Source organism: Lissotriton vulgaris, chromosome 8, assembly GCF_964263255.1.
Source record: "Lissotriton vulgaris chromosome 8, aLisVul1.2, whole genome shotgun sequence".
Lineage (NCBI taxonomy): Eukaryota > Metazoa > Chordata > Amphibia > Caudata > Salamandridae > Lissotriton > Lissotriton vulgaris.
Genome location: NC_141696.1, coordinates 825,420,749 through 825,440,239, shown reverse-complemented (window position 1 = coordinate 825,440,239; position 19,491 = coordinate 825,420,749).

Genomic DNA, 19,491 nt, shown 5'->3' with positions numbered 1-19,491 from the left:
ATGATGAAGAATCGCAATAAAGACTTAATGACTGACTATAATTATGTTAACTGTTAATTAATTATGGTTATTGTGTAAATAATTTTAGGTGTGTGTTGTGGTGTTTATAGGTCTAAAAGGGTGGGAAGTAATTTATTTTAAATTTATGAATTAATAATTGGTTGTTAATTTTAATCGATTCATTTTTAATTAATTTTTTGTAACTGTAATTAATTTTAGGTTGTGCTGTGTTTATAGGTGTAAAGGGTGGGTGGTAGTTTATTTTTAATTGATGAATTAATAATTGGTTGTTAATTAATTTTAATTATTTAATTTGTAATTCATTTTGTAATTGTGTAATTAATTTCAAGTGTGTGTTGTGGTGTTTAGAAGTGTAAAGGGTGGGATTTTGTTTGTGTTGAATTCATTAATATATAGTTGTTAATTAGTGTTAATTATTAGATATTATTGGGGGGTAATTAAAAAAAATGTTATCTTTATTTTTGAAAGGGGTAAACAGTGGGTTATTAAATACATTTTAAATATTTAATTATTAGTTGTGAACAGTAATTTTTTTAAATTTCAAAATAAGTTTTAATTGTGTTTTAATATTTAGGTTAGTGTTGTGAAAAGTATAGTGTTAAAGTGTGTGTAGAAAATTAAAGTTTATAGATTTATGTATTAATAATATTCTTTTAATTGATTATTAATTATGTTAAATATGTAAATACATTTAAATACAAAATATGAAGTGTTTTGTTATTGGTGTGGTGTTGTAGGTTAATAAATAAAATAAATACATTTATTTTTTAATTATTTGTTTTGTAAATATTTTCCATTTTAAAAGAAAAATTTCTTAGTACATTTATTTATTATTTTATCATATATAGTATTTATAAGTTTTTGTTATATGTAATGGAAATTAAGATGTGTGTTCTCTTTATATGTTTAATACCTTTTATTTAAATTGTTTTAATATTGTTTATACATTTTTATTATTGTTTTTATTTTTAATATATAAAAGGTTTTTAAGTGTTTGAGTGTAAATAGTAAATTGTTTTTCAACGGTATCCAAAACTTTCCCTACAGTTACATTAATTGAAGTGGGAATAGTAATTGTTACCCCTGTGCTATCCATCACTTTCCCTACTGTTGCACTCACTGGAGTTGGAATAGTAATTTATACCCCTCCGCTATCCAGCACTTTCCCTACAATGCATTCATTTGAGTTGGATAGTAATTTTTACATCTTTACTATCCAACACTTTCCCTACTGTTGCAGTCTCTGGAGTGGGAATAGTAATTTTGGCCCTTCCACTATCTAACACTTTCTCTACTGTTGCACTCACTGGAGTTGGAACAGTAATTTTTCCCCATCTGCTGCCCAGCCATTTCCCTACTGTTGCAGTCACTGGATTGGGAATAGTAATGTTTACCTCTCTGCTATTCAACACTTATCCTACTATTCTACTCAGTGGAGTGGGAATAGTAATTTTTACCTCTCCACTATCCAACACTTTCCCTACTTTGATCTTACTGGAGTGGGAATAGTAAATGTTACCCCTTTGCTATCCAACGCTTTCTCTACTGTTGCACTAACTGGAGTGGGAATAGTAATTGTTTCCCCTCCTCTATCCAACACTTTCCCCACTGTTGAACTCACTGGAATGGGAATAGTAATTTTAACTTCTCCGCTATCCAACACTTATCCTACTGTCGCATTCACTGGAGTTGGAATAGTAATTTTTACCTCTCCGCTATCCAACATTTTCCAGACTGTTGCATTAACGGGAGTGGGAATAGTAATTTTTCCCCCTCTGCTTTCCAACACTTTCCCTACTGTTGCTCTCACTGGAGTGAAAATAATATTTTTTACCCCTCCGCTATTCAACACTTTCCCTACTGTTGCACTCTTTGAAGTGGAAATAGTAATTTTTACCTCTCTGCTATCCAACACTTATACTGCTGTTGTAGTCACTGGAGTAGGAATAGTAATTTTTACCCCTCTGCTATCCAACATTTTCCCTACTGTTGCACTCACTGGAGTGGGAATAGTAACTTTCCCCCTCCCCTATCCAACACTTTCCCTACTGTTGCTCTCACTGGAGTGGCAATAGTTATTTTTACCCTTCCGCTATCTAACACTTTCTCTACTGTTGCACTCACTGGAGTAGGACTAGTAATTTTTCCCCATCTGCTATCCAGCAATTTCCCTACTGTTGCACTCACTATAGTGGGAATAGTAATTTTGACCTCTCTTTGGTATCCTACCCTTTCCCTACTGTTAATCTTACTGGGGTGGGAATAGTAAATTTGACCCCTGTGCTATCCAACACTTTCCCTACTGTTGCACTCACTGGAGTGGGAATAGTAAGCTTTACCCTCCGTTATCCAACACTTTCCCTACTGTTGAACTCACTGGAGTGGGAATAGTAATTTTCACCTCTCCGCTATCCAACACTTATCCTACTGTTGCATTCACTCGAGTTGGAATAGAAATGTTTACCTCTCCGCTATCCAACATTTTCCCTACTGTTGCACTCACTGGAGTTGGACTAGTAATTTTTTCCCATTTGGTATCCAGCAATTTCCCTACTGTTGCACTCACTGTAGTGGGAATAGTAATTTTGACCTCTCTTTGCTATCCAACACTTTCCCTACTGTTGATCTTACTGGAGTGGCAATAGTAAATGTTACCCCTTTGCTATCCAACACTTTCCCTACTGTTGCTCTCACTGGAGTGGCAATAGTAATTTTTACCCCTCCGCTATCCAACACTTTCCCTACTGTTGATCTCACTGGAGTGGGAATAGTAATTTTCGCCTCTCCGCTATCCAACACTTATCCTACTGTTGCATTCACTGGAGTTGGAATAGAAAGTTTTACCTCTCCGCTATCCAACATTTTCCCTACTGTTGCACTTACTGCAGAGGCAATAGTAATTTTTACCCCTCCTCTATCCAACACTTACCCTACTGTTGCACTCACTGGAGTGGGAATAGTCATTTTTACCTCTCCGCTCTCCAGCACTTTGCTATCCAACACTTGTCCTACTGTTGCATTAATTGTATTGGGCAATTTAAGTTTAAATATTTTGTCATAGTTTCATGTTTAAATTTATTGTAGAATGATTTCTTAATATTTTAAACAATTTACATATATATATAATTTTTCCCAATGTCAATGAGGCATTCGGTAATGAGAGGTTCCCTGTGAGACTGTAAATAACATGAACTAAGAAGGTGAACGATTTCATTACCCTTATTCATTGTCTTACCTGTATTTAAACAGAAATGCACAACGTAATTTTAAAATATTTAAATACTTATTTATGTATTTTATAAAACAGTTGTTTGTACAATTTGACATTGTGTTACAAACAAATACCTCAGTGTACAACATGTGAACAAAGTATTTTTTCTATGTTGTTTGTACCAATTTGAAAATTGCCCACGCACTTGCACTTTAAATATTGCCATTGGCTCTGAGCAACTTGCCATGTGATCAAGCTTTGTGGAAAGCGAAACACGTAATGGCGGCGGCTGGCTTGCTGGAGAAAATAAAGCACCTTGATTGAGCACTTACAAACGGGTCTGTTCTTTTGTCATTGAAGTTTGGGCTGGGGCGACTGCTTCAGTTCGTGTGGCGACTTTACGTATATATATATATATATATATATATATATATATATTACCTACTGGCGATAGCCAGTAGGTATATATAGTTAGGATTTTTTCTCTATGGAACTTTTGAAAATTCTATGCCTAATAACTTTGGCGTTTGTGGACGGAATTGGCTGAAATTTTCAGGAAAATGGCACATTTTGTTTCTGAGCAGCTCCTGGAAATTTGGGGGGGGTTCGTCAAGGGGGGGCCGAGAAAAAAGGGGGGTCCCAAAACGTGTTTTTCCCATTCATTTTTCCATAGGGCGGTTGGACTCACTTTTAGCCCGAACGGCTGAATGGATTTCCACGAAACTTGGCAAAATTGTAGGGACTGTTAGCCCGATGTGCCTTTGCTAGGTCTCAATATATGTGCTTCAGTGGATTTTGAGAAATTAACGTTTAAATCAAGATATATATCTGTAACAGCGCTCCGGGCAGCGATCCGGTTAGCGAACTTTTCGCGTATCGGAACTTTGCGATGCGAAGCTGATTGGCCCTCCGGTGTCTGTCAACATTCTAAACAGTCGGGAGCGGCCGCCATCTTGTTTCTCGGTAGGATCGAGAGACAAGAGGAGGCCAAAACAAAGGGGGAAATGAAGGAAAGGGGGCAAGGTAGACCCCTTCTGACCCCCTAGGATTGATGAGGGGGATATTATAGAGCCACGCGGGGCCCCAAAAAAAAAAAAAAAAATCCGATTTTTTCGCCGTAGAGACGCGTCTTGGTAAGCGAACCGGGCAGCTAACCGGGAAGCTAACCGGCAGTGTAACGGGAGTCTGAGGAGTAGCTGATTGGCTGTCAACATTGTAAACAGTCCGGAGCGGCCGCCATCTTGTCTCTCGGTAGGATCGAGAGACAAGAGGAGACCAAAACAAAGGGGGAAATGAAGGAAAGAGGGCAAGGTAGACCCCTTCTGACCCCATAGGATTGATGAGGGGGATATTATAAAGCCACGCGGGGCCAAAAAAAAAAAAAAAATCCGATTTTTTCGCCGTAGAGACGTGTCTTGGTACGCGAACCGGGCAGCTAACCAGACAGCTAACCGGGAAGCTAACCGGCAGTGTAACGGGAGTCTGAGGAGTAGCTGATTGGCTGTCAACATTGTAAACAGTCCGGAGCGGCCGCCATCTTGTCTCTCGGTAGGATCGAGAGACAAGAGGTGGAAAAAAAAAAGGTGGAAATGAATGAAAGGGGTAAGGCAGACCCCTCCTGAACCCCTAGGATTGATGAGGGGGCTATTAAAGTTCCCCGCGGGGCAAAAGAAAAAAAAATTGCGATTTTTCGCAGTAAAGGTGCTTCCTGGTACGTTAACCGGGCAGCTAACCGGCAGCGTAACGGGAGTCCGACATATTGTGTTTTTTGAACGTTTGTGATATGTGCACGTGTGGATTTTGTCTAATTAAGGTTAAAAAAATATATATATATCTTTAAGCGTGTTCTGGCGCGCTTACGTTTTGGGTTTGGTTTGCGCTGCAGAGACGATACGTCACGGTTATGCGATGCATCATGAGGCGTCTCACGGGCTACGTGATACGTCACTTAATAAAGAATATATTTTACAGCTATAGATATTAGCTTTTAAAAAACCAATGAAATTCACAGAAAAAACCATAGGTTATAGACCATATATAGTTAGGAATTTGCATTTACAAAACCTTGAAAATTCACTGAAAAAACCATAGGTTATAGACCATATATAGTTAGGGATTAGCATTTAAAAAACCTTATTTTATTTGCACAAAACCATTGAAATTCCATATATAGTTAGTTGCACTAACTATATATCGCGGACCCGCAATCCACTGCTAATGATGTCACATATTACATCATTCATGACATGGTCAGTGACATCACTGATGACATCACTGATGACATCTCAAATGACATCACTGATGACATCACTGATGACATCTCAAATGACATCACTGATGACATCACTGACATCTCATTTGACATTACTGATTACATCACTGATGATATCATTTTCATTTCATTTCATGAAGCTTTATTCGGTTCATAACAATCGATGACCATAAAAGCACATAGCAAAATGCAACAAGATAAAATACAGTAAGTGACAGTAATGTTAAAAAATCATACTTTTCCTGAAAGTCATAGATTTACAAATAAAACTCGCAGCATAAAAACATATAAAAGGGCAGTCCATATTGTATAAAATACACATTGCATCCTCCACAGTACGAATGCCATACCTAAGAAATATTGGTTTCAAATATGCAATCCTTACATTTTGAAACAACGTACAGATAAGCATAAAGTGCATGGTGCTTTGTTTTGAATTCCCGTCGCAGGGACAAGGGCCAACCGGGTGCTTTTTTTGGTGGGGAAAGGCCACCAAAACATGGGCGATTCCAGCTCTCAGTCTAGTTAGCACAAATCGATGCGCCGACCTGGTTACCACATTCAGGTAGTTCTGAAATCCCTCGGTAGCAATATATTTATTGTAGAGATTAACAGTAACAAGGGTATTGGTCACAGCTGAGCGTTTCAGAGTTCTATAGGACTTAAAGGTGTTTTTCATGTCCTGTTTGACAAGACCTTGTGGGGGACAGTGGTCTAACAGCAAATTAATATCAAAAATGCTCAAATAGCTGTCCACAACGTATTTAAGCCATGGTATCATCGACCAGTTGTCTAAACCAAGGCAATCCCTGATGACAAGTTGATTAAACTCTGTCTCTTCCTTGAGCCAGGTCGCTCGATAGAGTAGTAGAGGCCTAAGTAAAGCTAGGTCCCCCAAGTATGCGACCCCTACCTCTTTGTGTATCAACTCAGTTGGGGCAGATTTAGGGAGACATAGTAATTTCTTTATAAAGTCATTCTCTTCCCTCTGCAGATGCTCGACGTTGCAATAACCCCAGAGTCCCGCCCCATAAAGGGCGATAGATACACTGCGCGCCTTGTAGATCTCCATCATATCCTTAATTCGCCTATCTCCCAGTTTAGCGGCAAATTTGAAGATACCAAAGGAGCTTTTTCTCATTTTCGTCCTAACATTGGTTAATTCTTGCCCCCAGCAACCATCGCTAGAAAAGGTAACCCCCAGGTAGCAAAAGCTATTAACATGCTGAACCTTTACCCCTTCTATAAAAAAGGCGCAATTTTTTCCCGTCTTTGTCCCACAGGTCATAGTGTGAGTTTTGTTTTTATTAATCAGCATCCTCCTACTCCCAATAAAGAGTGTAAACCTGTCCATCAGGCGCTGCAAGCCAACAGGTGTTCGGGACAGAAGTACCGCGTCATCTGCATAAAGCAGAACAGGGACACTATTACCAGCAACCTGTGGGGCATCAGCCTTAACAGTTTTCAAAGCAAAGTCAACCCCATTAATAAAAAGACTAAACAGCAAGGGGGCAAGGACACATCCCTGTCTAATCCCTCGTTTAACGTTAAAATTTGGGGTACACTCCCCACCAACCCCATAGCGAACACATGTTTGCATCTTACTGTACAATCTAGCAAGGAAAAAAATAATTTCTTTGGGGGCACCCATATCTAGCAGAACTGACCACAGGAGAGAATGATTTACCAAATCGAAAGCACTGCTTAGGTCAGCAAAGCAGAGATATAAATTTCCGGGCTTTGCTCTAGTATACTTGCCAATCAACAATTCAAGATTCAGGCACTGGTCTAACGTCCCCCGCCCCCTCCTGAATCCATATTGTGAATCGGCAAGAATCCCATTCTCATCAGCCCACTCTTCTAATCTATATAACAACACTCGACTCATAATTTTAACCGAAGAGTCAAGCAGGCTAATAGGCCGATAATTGCAAGCTAATGCCTTATCTCCCTTTTTGTAGATGGGGACAATGATGGAATCACCCCAAGAAGGTGGGATCAGAGTGGTAACCGCAGCATTGAGTGCCAAAGTAAGTATCGGTGCCCAGAGCTGCGGCTGAGCCCGGAACACATCAATTGGGACTCCATCTGGCCCCTGGGCCTTACCACCCTTGCTAGATTTAATACTACATTCCACTTCCTTCAGGGCGATATCTAGAGGCACCACAGGCCAAAGCCTTTGGTCCTCGGACGTGTTGATATCTTCCTGAAAGATTGCGGAAAAGTGTTTCACCCATTCCTCACTCCCAACATTGGAGGAGAGCTGTGGGTTATTATCATCTTGGAGGAAAGGGGAGTTAATGGTGGACCAAAATAAGCGGCTGTCAGCAGTTTCTGCAGACTTGGTTAGAAGATCCCAGGCCTCCTGCTGTAGTTCCTTCTTCCTTTTAGATAACGCCTTTTTGTATTCAATTCTTAAAAGTCTGACTCTATTCTTATCTCTTGGTGTAGGGGCTAGAGCGTGGTTAAGTTGCGAAAGAAGGGACGTACATGTATGGTCAATCCCTTTTTCGCTTCTACCCGAACTGGTCCCCGTGAAGATGTTATTGATGATGTTATTAATGTTAAGAAAATGAGTCATAACAGAGGCAGGCGGACATCCTGGAGTCAGGATAATATCTATATCCGCACGGCATTTATTTACAATAATGGGTTCCACTATAGATGCTTTTTCCCCTTTCCACCTTAGCCTGGTCCCATTAGCCCTGTGTGGCTCAACACCCCCCAAAGTCTTTGTTGGCAGTTCTACTCTGCATTCCCATATAGTAATTTGCATAGTGATATAGTTGTGATCACTCAGGGAAGAAGCATCCCTTACCGTGGTCAGGCAGTGAGGTACCAGATTAGATGAAACCATAATATGGTCAATTATGGATCCACTATTCCGCCCAATAAAGGTTGGGATGGGACTATCACTACCCCCTAGGTCAGCACTTACTAGCTCAAGGTCGTAGGAAGCCATCACATTATTAATAGCTTCCCCATAGGCGTGGTGTGGGAAGTGTGCCATGCAATCCCCACTATTGGTTTGAATCCCACATGCCCTCGACGAGGACAGACTGCAAACTGTTAAGTTAAAATCCCCTAGCCAAATATAAGTAAAAGTGCATTTTGCCTCAGATATCAGCTTCATGAGGGCACAATCTAACTCCTCAATTACTTTGTGCCGTAAATTGTTAAAATTATTGTTATAAAAATTTATTAAAAGCACGTCAGTGCCATCCTTTGTACGGACCCAAAGAATTTGCGAGTGGGGTTCGACTAACAGATGTTTAATAATTGTCAATTTTAGATCCACTGAAATTAAAAAAAGTAAACCTCCCTTTGCCCTACCATGCCTTGATTCAGTAGCTTCTAGACTATAGCATGTATACCCTTCAAAACTTGGTTTGGCAACACACCATGTCTCCTGCAGGCATAAAATGTCATAAGACCTTATAATGCCCTCCCACTCCATTTTATGTGCCTTAGAAGCCCATCTGGCAATATTCCAACTAACAATTGAAATCCCCATGGTAAGGTCATTATTAGAACTATCCCCTACATTATTAGGATTCTTGCCTTTGCTACAATGTTCATTTGTGGACCTCCCATTATTGGTATCAGCATCCTTCACGGGGTCTTCAGAGATCACAGCAGCATAAGACACGTTTGCCCTACTACAATTATTGCCCAAGATATCATTAGACTGTTGACTCTCAATGTCCACATTTACCTCACTGGAATTAATCAGAATGGCACCCCTATTGGCATCCCCTTCAAGGCCAAGTCTCCTAGGGAGTCAATCATTTGATGATATCATTTATGTGATAATACATCTTCAGACTCTAATATAACCTTAGATACACTCAGTGTAAATAGGCACTCACAGACTGTCACACATCCATGGAGTTACTCACACACCTAGTCAGTCATGCAAAGAATCAATCACATCTCCATTTCCTCAACTATACAGTTATACACACCTTACTTATTCAAACATATAGTAACACATATTTAATCTCTTATACAATCCTTGATACAAGTTCACAATGATTCATACAGCCACTCACACATTCACTGGCTCTTATGTTCAGTTATTTATATATGTCAACTCTCACATGGAGTGTGTTTTACATATGTACTTACTTTGACATGTAGCACTGAGATATCCATTCACTCACCAATATACTCATGCACACAGTCAACTGTCCATACAGCTGTTTCTACATGCACTTTTGAACCCATACACCTAGGGAATCAACTGCTCACACATCTATGCACAGAGTTATACACCTCCCAACCACCCACACACATACTCAGTCTCCCATACAAATACTTGTCAACCATTCAATAACCCATATAGTTACTGATATAGCTACTGATTTAAACATGCAGCAGTTTACAGAACAACATAAATAATGATTGCCAAATTAAGACACTTTAATCACTAACCCATACACTCAGTGAGACACATTTAATCATTCTCTCATACAGTCAGTCATGCACCTACTAAATCCTTCATCCAGACACTTATACATCCACTCATTCTTCAATATGTAAGACATATTTTAACTTTACAGAAACATACAGTCACTGGGTGTTGTCATCAGTGATGTCATCAGTGATGTCATTTGAGATGTCATCAGTGATGTCATCAGTGATGTCACTGACCATGTCATGAATGATGTAATATGTGACATCATTAGCAGTGGATTGCGGGTCCGCGATATATAGTTAGTGCAACTAACTATATATGGAATTTCAATGGTTTTGTGCAAATAAAATAAGGTTTTTTAAATGCTAATCCCTAACTATATATGGTCTATAACCTATGGTTTTTTCAGTGAATTTTCAAGGTTTTGTAAATGCAAATTCCTAACTATATATGGTCTATAACCTATGGTTTTTTCTGTGAATATATATATATATATATATATATATATATATATATATATATATATATATATATATACATCACCAGAGAGAGTTCCGTTTTGCTGGGGGCCACCGGTCCTGCAGGGCGGGCTCTAAACCAGGAACGGAGATCCTGGGAAACTGCGGGTAGAACCACGAACAACAGAAGAGCCCCACAGTGACTGACGATACAGCTGACCTTTATTCGTCATTTCATGTGCAACATTGCGCTCTTTACACCTAACGCGTTTCGACGTCACTTACGTCTTGTTCACAGGTGAGCGTAGTTAAATTAAAAACCAAGTGGTGTTTGCCTGCCAATAACTTCAGGTCCCAGCATGCACCAACAATGTTAAGGGAACGTGCAAGTTGATTCTTAATCCTGCTTGATAGCGTTATTTTCAACCTTTTGCCTTGGTATCCCAGGTTCGTGCTTCTGTTGGTTTGCTGCTTAGTGCTGGTTGTTGCCATGATTTTAATTCGATGCCGTTTCTGCACTGTTCCAAAGAGAGGAGCACCCTCTCTCATCACCCTTTCTCCGTCGTCCTTGCCATATTACTGCGGAGCGTCCATTTGAGCTGGCAAGTGGCGAAGAGCGGTCCATGCCCCCTCCATAAACATCACCAGAGAGAGTTCCGTTTTGCTGGGGGCCACCGGTCCTGCAGGGCGGGCTCTAAACCAGGAACGGAGATCCTGGGAAACTGCGGGTAGAACCACGTTCAGTTATTTATATATGTCAACTCTCACATGGAGTGTGTTTTACATATGTACTTACTTTGACATGTAGCACTGAGATATCCATTCACTCACCAATATACTCATGCACACAGTCAACTGTCCATACAGCTGTTTCTACATGCACTTTTGAACCCATACACCTAGGGAATCAACTGCTCACACATCTATGCACAGAGTTATACACCTCCCAACCACCCACACACATACTCAGTCTCCCATACAAATACTTGTCAACCATTCAATAACCCATATAGTTACTGATATAGCTACTGATTTAAACATGCAGCAGTTTACAGAACAACATAAATAATGATTGCCAAATTAAGACACTTTAATCACTAACCCATACACTCAGTGAGACACATTTAATCATTCTCTCATACAGTCAGTCATGCACCTACTAAATCCTTCATCCAGACACTTATACATCCACTCATTCTTCAATATGTAAGACATATTTTAACTTTACAGAAACATACAGTCACTGGGTGTTGTCATCAGTGATGTCATCAGTGATGTCATTTGAGATGTCATCAGTGATGTCATCAGTGATGTCACTGACCATGTCATGAATGATGTAATATGTGACATCATTAGCAGTGGATTGCGGGTCCGCGATATATAGTTAGTGCAACTAACTATATATGGAATTTCAATGGTTTTGTGCAAATAAAATAAGGTTTTTTAAATGCTAATCCCTAACTATATATGGTCTATAACCTATGGTTTTTTCAGTGAATTTTCAAGGTTTTGTAAATGCAAATTCCTAACTATATATGGTCTATAACCTATGGTTTTTTCTGTGAATATATATATATATATATATATATATATATATATATATATATATATATATATATATATATATATATATATATATTATATATATATATAAATATATATATATATATATATATATATATATATATATATATATATATATATATATATAATATAGGATTCCACAGTCCTGTTTCTCCCGGGATCCCCCAGGACACAGGTACGGACCACACTGTGTTTGTAGATTTTCAAAGTGCCGTTTTATTGCATTCCAATTCCAATGTGCAGCATTCTCAAATGACAAGTGCCCAGCATGATGCGTTTCATCAGTAGAACACTGAATTGATCACATGACATGTTTCAGGCCAATCCCCATTAAATACTAGTGCAGTAGGTGAAACAAATCCTTAATTAGCACACAGTCCACTGTTTTTTTTGTCTCCAGTATAGCATAGACATGAAAAAAACACTCCTACACAATACATATTGATACCTGTTAAGTACCTAATTATTGCAGAAATTACGTGTGCAAAAGAAGCGATAATTAAATAAATAAATAAATAAATACGTGCCATAAAGTGCAAATGCAAAAAATTTAATATTCAAATATAAAATATTCACAAGTTATTACAGCATAACCATTTCTTAATACAATAATAATAAATGTTTTCAGAGAAGTTGATGTAATGCACGCAATCCATCTTATGCTTTAGATTTTCATTATATGGCCCCTACATACCTATACAAATGGCTAAAATTATTTCATATAATCATTTTGCCATATAGAGTTAATTAATGTAGGTCATATTTCCGGATATCAAGTATGGCCTTCCCATATCTAATTAGCTGGTGCTGAAGAACCATAATATCGGGGGAGCCCAGAAGTTCCAGCTCTATCAAGTCAAGCAATCCACAGTCCATTATAAAAAACTTTTAATATCTCAGTGCCACCAATATGTGATTTTATCTTTCTTAAAAAACTCCTCCCATGTCCATCCCCAGTTCCAGCCCCGTTAAAAGAAAGGTAAACATCACATTTCTCCAGATAAAAACCCATGAAAAAACCCCGTCTAAAAACCGGACTAGGAACCACAGGATAAAAACAGAAGAGTTAAAAAGGAGAGACAAAAATAGATATAAAATATATATAAAGACACAGTTCAGAATTAATACAATAGTTACAAATGATAGAGATGGTTAAACAGTTGATACATTTATAAAAAGTGGTGCAGTTCTTCCCCATTATTCAGACCATTTGGCATCTTGGTATCTAGTGTTAAAATGTAGTGTGACTCAAGTTGTCCAAGTTTCTTTTCCCTGTTACCTCCCCTGATGGATCTAGGCACTGAGTCAATGACATAGTAACTCAGCTCTTTCAAATCGTTCTTATGTACATGTTTGAAGTGTCTAGCCACCGGGTAACTGGGATCAGAGTTCACTATAGCCCGCAGATGTTGAAGTATGCGATTCAAGACTTGTAATTTGGTGCTGCCCACATATCTCAATTTGAATGAACACTCTAGCACGTAAACAGCAAAATCTGTACGACAAGTGAGCAGCTTAGAAATCTACATAGGGTTGGAGTCAAATGCTGTGTTTATCTCATTCACATTTTTACCAAATGTACAATCTCTACATGTACTACATTAAAAAAGCCAGTTCTTTTAGAAAGCCAATTCGAATTTTCCTTCACTTCAGGACTAGGTTTGACAAGTGCATCCCATGGGCCAATTTTTATAGATAATTTTTCTAAACTGTTTCTCCTGTTGACTATATGCTGTTATAATCCTTACTGTATTGTCAGTTTTGGGAGATTCCTTAGTGTTAGTACTGGCTACTTCTGTGTGTAACGTGATTTCCATATCAGAAGTTATATTGTTAGCTCTAGTCATGGCCACCCTTAGATCTTTTTCTTTGTATCCTAAATTTAGAAACCTCTGGAAAGCCTTTTTTTGGCAATTCTTGAGGTCATCATGTGAATTACAAATGCGTTTAATTCTCAAGAATTCCCCATAGGGGATACTTTTGATTAGGTGCATAGGATGTGACCTGCTGGCGTGTAACACCGCATTGCCTACCATACTCTTTCTGTGTAGTCTCGTGTGGATAGAATTGTTTTTAATATAGATATCTACATCTAAAAACTGTACTCTCTCCTTACTCGCTTCCTCTGTAAAAGTCAAATTTAAGTCATTGTTATTAATGGTTTTGATGAACTTATATTCTGTTTCTATCGTCCCCTTCCAGATGACAAAAACATCATCTATGAAACGCCACCACTCTTTTACATGTGTTTCAAACAGTTTATTGTGGACCGTTCTAAGGACGTGCTCCTCCCACCAGCCAACGTGTAAACACGCATAGCTGGGGGGAAAGCATGCCCCAATCGCAACACCACGTAGCTGCTGGTACACTTCTTTATTGAAGATGAAATAGTTGTTCGTTAGACATGTATTCATCATGTCAAGAAGCATTTCATTGTGTTGGTAATATTCACTAGTACGTTTAGATAGATAATATTTGATAGCCGCTACTCCTTCTGTATGTCTAATGCTGGTGTATAGTGAACTTATATCCATGACCAACAAGACACAGTCTTGTTTCCATTCTACTGTTTGTAATTTAGATAAAAAGTGGCCTGTGTCACGAATATAAGATGGTAATATTTCTACATCACCATGAAGAAAAAAGTCAACGTATTTAGACATTGGTTTTAGTAATCCTTTCTGGGCCGATATTATTGGCCTCCCTGGTACTGGAATTGTGTTTTTATGTACTTTGGGGATGAAATAAAGTTCAGGGGTAGTGGGGTAATCATTTAAAAAAAAATCAAATTCATTCTTACTCAGAAGTCCCATTCTTTTCCATTGTGAAAGATCTTTAGACACAGATTCTCTAACTCTTTTAAGACTATTGAATGGCACTTTTTTATAGCATTCTGAGTCACTTAAATGTTTTTTGGCTTCCTGCATATACAGCTCTCGGGCCACAGAACTATATTGCCCCACTTGTCCGATTTGTTTATCACAAGATTCTCATTGCTCCTTAGTTTGCGCATCAACAGAGAGTATTGTTTTTCTTTGGGGTTTTTTTGCAATACTGTTGTATTGAGTTGCTTAAGATCTTCTATAACACAGTCACTAAAAATGTCAATTGCATTTTTAGGCATCAAGGGTATAAATGATGACAATGGTTTGAATGGGGTTGGAGTGCTGAGATTGGAATGCATCCCTAGTTCTGAAAGATATTCTTGTGTGCTGGTTATATGGTCACTTTCCTCTAGGGCAAGAGCATGCAGTGAGCGAAGCAAGGGAATATCACAAACTTGAACCAGTTCATTCAGAGCAATGGTTGGTTTAGGCATAGTCATAGATTCATTCACTTTGTTGAGTTTAAAGTGTTTCTGGAGTTTAAGTTTTATTATAAATTTGAAAACATCCACACGAGTTTGGGGATATTTGAAATCATTACCTGGACAGAAAAATAGACCCAATGATAGGAGCTGGAGTTCTGCAGTTGTTAATTCAACATTTGATAGGTTGATTACAGTTCTGTCCGAGGTCTCAGGGTCAGTTACTGAAGTAGCCATTTCTTCCCTCTGCCTCCTCTGCCTCTGCCTTTGGGTTTTTCTCCTTTGTTTTCTCCTACTGTTTGGCGTTGCCGTTTTTCCTTGTAGGATTGTATGAGCGTAAGGTGTGGCGGCGATCTTCTATGAGAAACCCCAATTCTTCTGATGGGGTGTAGTCAGTTGGTAGTTTGCCCAATTGATTGTTTGTGCTGCTGTCATCCAATTCATAGTTACTGCTCAAGGAGCTAGCCTCCAAACTTGATTGTTCTATGTTACCTTGAGCTGAAGCAGTATCGATTATCGTCTTTGGGACCAAAGCTTGCCTCTTTACATTGTCAAACTTTTTTGAGAAAGTGAATACCCTACCTGTCTCATAATCAGTCTTGTTCCTTGCGAATTTCCAGATTTTACGTGTTTTAATAGTTTCTTCATTTTTTTTAGTCTGGAATCAATGTCTTCTCTTCCTTTTTTAATACCCACCTCCTAGTATTTCTCCAGGCTTTTTCTGTTCGTTGTAGTTTTTGTTAATGTTTTCAACATGCTTTTGACATCATGGTTGGGGTTTGATGGTGTTTTACTCCCCCTCGTTATTGTGTTAGTTTCCGGCCGAATATATATATAAATATCCTGTGGCGAGACACTTTATGGACATACATTTCCCCAATACTAAGGAGATGAGCTTTTTCATTCTGGAACATATTGACAAACACCCCAGGGGTGGCAACAGGGCCACCACACTATGACAAAAAGAATCTAGATACATCATAGACTTTCAAACAAAAAATCCTGGGGGTCTCAACCAGGAAGAAGAAATGTCTATACATCTCAAAGAGGAACCATGAGTGTTCAGTGATATTTCGCCTCTCTCTGTTCAGCCTTCCACTTCATCAATCTTTTGATGATAAGACGAGTTCTCTTCCATCCTTTTCTTCTCTTTATACTTTCTTTCATGATCTGCGCCCACATTTTTTCCCCTGTCCACCTTTTTTCCTTTTCCTTTTATCCATGAAGTGACTTACATCGTATTCCCGGGACGATGCCTATAAACCAGTTTATTTTGTCAGAATACCTTGTGTATAGACACAGGATTAGTGGATTCTGGTTTTAATCATTTTTTTGCTTTTTCTTGTTTTCACAGGAGGAAAGGAAGGGGCCCATTCACCAGTATTCACCAGCACGGGCCACCTACCCTTTTTTCTTCTTCAAGATCACAGGAGCACATCATCACATCACTCCATGTCGGTAACTTGTTTTGGACAGTCTGTCATGGTTTTGGGTACATGGACTTGTTGACTTAGAGAATTATTGTCAGGCACTTGCCAATGATGGACTTTCATACCTGGACTTTTACCAGCTTGGACATTTATTATGGAGCTATGCTTCGCCATTATATCCTTAGGGTTCAAGTGTATATATTGCATTCCATGGGGCTATTCAGGTTTAGGTGATCTATGCGATAGTCACCTTCATATGTGGTTCGAGGGACATATACACGGTCTAGACAACACACATACCAGCCTCGTCTACACAGCCACTAGGGCGATGGTCAGCATTCACAGCTTTATTGAGCACATGCACTTTCTGCAAATACAGATACATGCACCGCATGTGGCTACGTTGATTTCGGCATACACACAGTTATGAGCCCACATCAGAGACACGTTGCCTTGGCAACAACTAGCGCTCAAAACTTTATTGAGTTACACGTGTTCTTGACAACAACAGAGCATGCGCTCCCAGCCTCCGCATTGGCATATATGTAGCGCATATGTCACTTTTCCTATTTGGGTTTCAATTAGCACTGTTTGCGATTTACCATGTCCAGTCTAGTTTTGAGGCATTCTGTCTATTAGCGGGACAAGGGTATATTAAGTAACACATTACTGTGCTATTTAGTTTGCCGGCCACTTGTGCATGCACTATTTGTACATCGTGCCGTATCACCTTTCTGTTTTGATTTAAGCACAACATTGTGTTTCCATTGCTGACAGAGATTTTCAGTGTGTATATTTATGTTGGAATGCATTTCTTTTAATATATTGTTATGTGTTACACAGCATTTCAATATGCCTGACATACATCGATTAGAAGTCCTATGTTCATGTCCATGATTTCCTGCCATTATATGTCTCACACATTGGTTGCACAATTCACGTGATCAAGCTTCTAAGGAAGTGAAACACTTTGTGAATAAACACGGTGGTGAACGTCTATTGATACAGAGTCTGTCTTTCCCTGAGAGTGTGCGGATCTTGGATTTGCATATTTTGACTTTAACAACCGGTGTGCTCCGCTGGCGTGCAAGCCACTCTCCACGGTTCCATTAGAGTCTAGCAGGAGTGCTTTCTGTATTGGATATATATAAATATATATTTTATTTTTATATAATTTTAAAATTTTAAAATAAATTAGAGATAATAGTTTATTATTTTAAAGTTAAGATATAAGTATAAATTATTATGTTTGTGTTTTTATTTTTATTTAATTATGTTTATTTGTAATATTTTGTAAAAATGTATATTAAATTTAATTTATAGAAATGTGATGTCCTGGGCATACGCTATAGAGCGAAAACAATGGTTAATAAAGTCTCATGTGTTTGGAGAGTTGTCATAGAGGATCCACTCAAGTAATTTAAAGTCTCTTTAGTTATTTCACCTTTAACGTAAAAACGACACAACCAGCCAACATGTGTTTCGTTACCATGGGAAGTATCCAGTGACTTCTTCAGGGCTGGGAAGGATAGAAAAACTTGAAGTAAACATAAAACCTGCAAAACCTGCAAAGTTGCATTGGAGCAGCTTCTGGTGTTCTGGAGGATCAAAGTAATAGATTACCATTATTCAGCAAGGCGCCATACTCCCTGGCACATCCAAAACTCTACTATTAAGAACATTTAATTAATTTTGTTAAAATTAATATGTAATATATTTAATATATATTATTTTATTTGATATATATTTTAAAATCTATATTTTTAACATTGACATTTTTGATTCAATATTTTTGTACGTACCCGTGTAGGTATGGGAGTTGATATTTTTGTTTTCTATATATTTTTTTCGATATTTTTTACATCGATAAGTTTTAACATCGATTTTCTAACACTGAACCTTTTTAGAATCGGGCCCAATGTCTTTCAAGCCTCCTCATACCTTGGCAGCCATTGTGCAGAATATCACATATAGACACATATCTCCCAGTAATAAAAAAATGAGTTTCAGATAAGCTATTGCTGCCATTGTCATGTCATTTGATGCAGTGATTGGGACTGACTATATCTGTGGCTGATAGTTTGCCAACCAAAATGGAGGTGCCAAATATAGTGAGATATAGCAACGTTGCATCTATATGTCAGCATTCATTAAACACACTCCCTGCACACTAGGCAGAACACAATAAACACACCCACTGCACACCCCAATTCAAAAACAAAGGAACACATCTATGCATATGTCTCAGCGCTGTCCACCAACAGCACAAAACAATACTCAGACAGTTTATCACACTGTCACACATAAAGCATTAGACACACCAACACAAAGAGGCATGGGGCAAAGAATCTTGAACTCTGTTTCTCTTACTCTGGCAGAAACACTCAGCCGAGTCAAACATAAAGACAGTCAATCAATTAATAAGATTCTTTATTCGGCACAATTTGGCCATAAAAGAGTCCTGAACTAATTACATCAGCAATAAAACGATTCACCAACACATAAAATGCAAATCATTAAAATTGAACACTTCAAAATGTATCAAACAATACTGAAACAACAAATATTCTGCTCTGCCGACTTAAACCACAAACAATCAACTGTAAACCTTTCATAATTTTGAGCGAGCTCTGCATAAATCTTATTACAGCCATGCTGGCAAAATCAGAAAAAACATGTTGTAATAAAATAAGTGCAGATCTACACTGCCACATATCTTAAAAAGGGCAATATAGGCAACAAATATTGTTTCCCGGGGATAGTATAAAATTTACAGAAAAACATAAAGTGC